This window comes from Octodon degus, unplaced genomic scaffold, assembly GCF_000260255.1.
Source record: "Octodon degus isolate 3935 unplaced genomic scaffold, OctDeg1.0 scaffold00092, whole genome shotgun sequence".
NCBI lineage: Eukaryota > Metazoa > Chordata > Mammalia > Rodentia > Octodontidae > Octodon > Octodon degus.
The window spans coordinates 10,584,527-10,589,380 of NW_004524668.1; the positions used below are offsets into that span (position 1 = coordinate 10,584,527).

At 42.8% G+C, this 4,854-nt stretch overlaps 1 pseudogene; it reads right to left on the reverse strand.

Moving 5' to 3' along the window:
• Positions 1-2,059: 2,059 nt before the first annotated feature.
• Positions 2,060-2,828, reverse strand: LOC101586671 (annotated as a pseudogene).
• Between the last annotated feature and the right edge of the window lie 2,026 nt (positions 2,829-4,854).

Here is a 4,854-nt window from a genome sequence, read left to right on the forward strand (position 1 = left end):
TTATATTCACAGCCATTAGAATGGATGCTATCATTGTCTTAAAAAATGGAAAACAATGAGTGTAGGAAAAGATGTAGAAGAACCAGACTCCTGCACCCTGTTGGTGGGAATATGAAATACACACCTCGATGGAAAACAGTATAGGATGGGAACTCCTCAAAAAAATTACAAACAGGATTGCCCTTTGATGCAGTAACTCCTAAGAACAGAGAGCTGAGGCCTGAGCACAGATCTGTGTAGTCACAGCATGATTTACAACATCCCAGAGACAGAAGAAATGCAAGAGTCCATCGACGGGGGCATGGATAAACAAATACGGTTGGTATGGGCAGAGGGTGAGGTGAGAGGAAGGCAGGGAACTGATGTTTAATGAATGCGCAGCTTCGGTTGGGAAAATAAAGCTCCAGAGCTATCATTGCACAACGGTGCAAGTGCATCTTGTGCCCCTGGACCAGACACTTAAACATGGTTAAAACAGCATATTTCGTGTTATTTTGTGCATTTTAGCACAATAACAGAAAAAATATACCTTAAAAGTCAGTGGTAGGAGACTCTAAGTAAACAGGAACACTGATTTCATTGACTGCTAACGTTCACCAACACAAAAATATCATGGAGGAATGATTTTTGGAGGCTTTCTTTCTCTTTTTTTGTATTTAAGGAAAACTGGAATCCTTATGAATAAAGCATGTAACTAAAGGATAATTAGTCTTGCAGGAAATGACATTTTACTTTATTATTTAAAGGCATCGTTTGAGGAACTCTAAATAGACAACTTGACTTCCTGCTTCAAGAGGACAGAACAAGGGGTCAGCCAAATAGCTCACAGACTAAAGTACCTGCAAGCAGGCTAAGAGGCCAGGGCTTTGATGCCCCAGCCTGCCATCCCAGCCCTGCCCCAAGGATGCACTAAGACAGCAACTGAGACTGGGCGTGGTGGCACGCACCTGTAAGCCCAGCTCTTGGGAGGCTGTAAACAGGCCGATCACTACAAGTCTGATCTAGTAGTGAGACCCTGAACACCCTGTAGACCCTTCCCTACAATAAACACACACACACACACACACACACACACACACACACACACACGATGACAGAACAAGGAAGTCTCTGTCCCTTTTCTTCTCTTGAAGCCAATTCATCATAAATAGAAGAAAGAAGAGAGGCCCCAATGCATTTTTTGGTGAACCAGATGTCATCTGTGTCACTAAGCCATAAATGATGAAATAAAGTAATAGACTAAGAGCAAGATGAATTTCAGACAGAGGGGGACCTTCCTAGAAGGCTAGTGGATTTGCACTGGGAGCTCCAGAGCTGTTCATGGACTTATGTGTCTGGGTGACAATTTATTTTGATTAGGGCGAGCTGGAGTTGTATATGCTTCGGTTATCTGTGTATCAGATTCTTTTTCCATGCTTAGGAAACTCTCTGCTCTTTTTTTTTTTTTAAGGTATAAATAACCCTTATTATAAATAATGAAAGCTGATAATATTGGAAAAGTAAATAGTCTCTTTAAACTGAAATTAAGTACAGCTGCTCAAAACTGTGTAACATAATGGCAAACTCAGATTTTCTCTTCAAACAATGGTACTAAATACATATAGCCTGGAGAGGAGCAGGGGCAAGGCAGCACCGAGGACTGAACCCAGGGGCAAGGCAGCACCGAGGACTGAACCCAGGGCCTTCACAACAAACTGCAATGCTAGTCCACTTGTTAAACTTCGAGACAGAGTCTCCCAAGTCTCTAAGTTTCCCAGGCTTGGGTCACATTTTGCTGCTCCTGCCTCAGCCTCCCAGAGTGCTTGGATCACGGGCATGGGCCGCCAGCGCCAGTTTTGGGAATATTTTTTATAGTATTTCATTGTTCCTAAAACCACATTGCATTAACCTTTATTTAAATTAATTCTGATAGTACATTAATCATAATCTGTTTAATGCTTAAATACTGTTAGAATTCAACTTTGATCATTTATGGAAACTTCCACATGGACGTGTGAAAATTGTCCGTATTTACTTATTTTACTCTTCCGAGGAGTCACCGCTAGACTTCTGGGATATATCACCCTTTCCTATGAAAATGCAAGCGACTCAAAAATTCTCTGAATTTCAGTACTAAGGAGTAGTTACTTAGGCTGTCTTTCCAGGCTTCTTAAGTTCTTCTAAATTTGTCATAACTTCCTTTTTTTCAAGTTAGAATCTGATCCAGTTGTTTTTAAATTTTCTCTTTTCCATCTTCCTTTGAATTTTTCCAAATAACTTTCTTTTTCAGATTCTTCCTTCCATAACACTTCTCCTTTTTTTTTTTTTTTTTTTTTTACAGCTGCTAATTCAGCTTTAAGTAATTTTCTGTGAACTGTCCAGTAAGTTCTGGAATCATGATTCAGCCCTTTAACAAGAACCGTTGTACCCAGGCCTCTTTGCAAAATTTCTTGATTTGGATTCACACTAAAATATCCACCCTTATTCACCAAAAGGTAGCAAAAGAGTACTGAATTCTCCTCTCCAAGAAGTTGGAACCACAGAAGTTGGGGAGCTTTCAGCTCTTTTGGTTACCGTGCTTTCTTGCCTTGGGTGAGTTCTATTCCAGTCAGCTTAACCAGCAAAACACCACATGGCTCCTTTCTCCACGAAGATATAATAGATAAAGTAATAGGAATATGTTCAATTTCTAAGCCATTCTCAATTATCCGATGTAATCGTCCACATAATTTAACTTTCTTTCTTCTAAATTCCGCTGGAATAGCTGAAGATCTTGTAAATTTTGATGTCCGTCAAACACTACTTAGAAATAACATTATTCCAGCTGTGGCCATCCCAGTGCTGATGTTCATTCAAACGATGACTGGCTTCTTCCCAAAAAGTCATCTACCTCCTCATTAATCTTCTCTTGGTCTTTTCCAGTCTGGACGAGGCGCAAGTGATCGCCCGCCCACTGCGAGACCCGTGTCACCACACTGGGGCTGCCTGGTCCTGCGTGGATGGTGACGAGGAGACCCCGGGCTGCCCCAACATGCCGGTGGCTTCCCGTGAGTGCACGTCGCATCCTCCTGCTCTTACTTTTGCAAACACTCTTTTTATGTCTTTTGTGTTATCTCCAGCTGATTCACTGATACCTATTAGTTTTATATTATTTTTGTCGGCATCATCTTGTAGGTGTTACACTGTTATTTCCTGGTTTCTCATAATTTTTCAGAGATGTTTCCTTTCATATTCACTAGCTGCAGTGCTATCTTCAGGGTCTGAAGCTCCATCTCCTGTGTCATTAAGTGGTTTTGCCAGCTTTCAATGGAATCCTTAATGTCTGGATATCTGATTGAATTTGTTTCATGCATTCTAGTTCTTCCTTGTATTGTTCATTCAATGTTTCCATCATTTTCCTATTCTCGTCTAGGTTTTTATCTGTCTTTCTTAAATGTATCGAGAAATTCTTTCATGATTGTTGTCATGTCCTTTTTCACCTGAGAGATTATTTCTAATCTACTTTCCTCCATAGCCTGATGGAGTTGTTTCTTTAATTCACTTGCTATCATCTCAAAAATTTCAGGTGTGTGACATCCAAGTGTTTCTATGACCTTGTCTCCTGGACTTCTTTTTGGTGGCCTAGAAGTCTGAGATTGCCTTTTTTCACTTCTTTTTGTCATTTTTTTGCAGTGATAATAGATGGGCAGGTTGTGGGTCAGCAAGGCTCTCAGGAGAGTGGGAGGGCAGGGTAGGTTCTCCAAAGTTCCTGCTGTGTGGGGTTCAATGTTGTTTCTGCCTCATTAAGGAGGGGGGGAAAGCTTCAGTTCAAGAAGGATTTGAGGGTGATGGGTACAGGTCAAAGTTGTGCAAGGCCCTCTTCATGGTGGATTGGTGCAGGGCAGTGCTCTCCAAGGCCCCTGCAGGTCACAGTGGTAGTCGCATCTCTGTGGTGGCCTTCAGGCTGAGGGCAGGTGGCTGGGCTCAGCGGACCGCCAGCAGGAAGGCAGGTCTCCTCAGCAGTCTTCATTGCACAAGGAGCGGTGGCCAAACTCAGCAGAGCTCTGGAGGGAAGACTAGAGGGCAGGGCTAGGGCTGTCAGTCTCCCCAGCAGTCTTCAGGGTGAGGAGGGGCAGTTGGACTCAGGGGAGCTCTGGCAGGAAAGCTGGTGAGTTCGGGGAGAGGACTGCTGATATAACTTAGCTCTAGGGAAGCAAATGGTAGAAGAAACAGCTAAAAAAAAAAACATTCAGAGGTGGCTACTCTCAGGGAGCAGGACAGAAGGTACAGAGGGAGTGGGGTTCTATTTTACTCTTAGAAACCTTTCCACATTATCTGACATTTAAATTAAAGGTACGTATTACTTTGCTGAAAACTTTTTTAAAATTGTTTTCAAAGCAGCAGGTTCACTCCGATTTAAATATGAGATTTGACTTTCATATCAATTGTGTTAACTCCCCACCTTTCAGGAGAGAGTCAGTTCACCAAAATGAGTAGAAATGTACATTTTCTTAAAGACAGAAGGACATCTGCCCAGACTTTCCAGTTTGCTGGAATTGGCTGGAAGGAGGCCCTCCATGCAACCCCACCTGCCCCTGGCTGGCTCCCTCCGCTCCCTTCCAATGGGCCCTTCCTTCTCAGAACCCTGCATTTCCTGCCAGAGGCAGCTGTTTTCAAACTGAAAAGGTCAGAAGTGAGTGCGATTTCAGGGCACTCACATTTGATGGAAATGATTCCAGCAGGTTCAAGTTTATTGCCTGGGCCAGGTAAACATGAAATCTCTGCAGTTCAAAATATCACAGGTAGAAAAAAAAAATCACAGGCAGAAAAATAATTCAATCTCTCTCTCTCTCTCTCCCTCCCTCCCTCTCTCTCCCTCTCCCCCTCCCTCTCCCT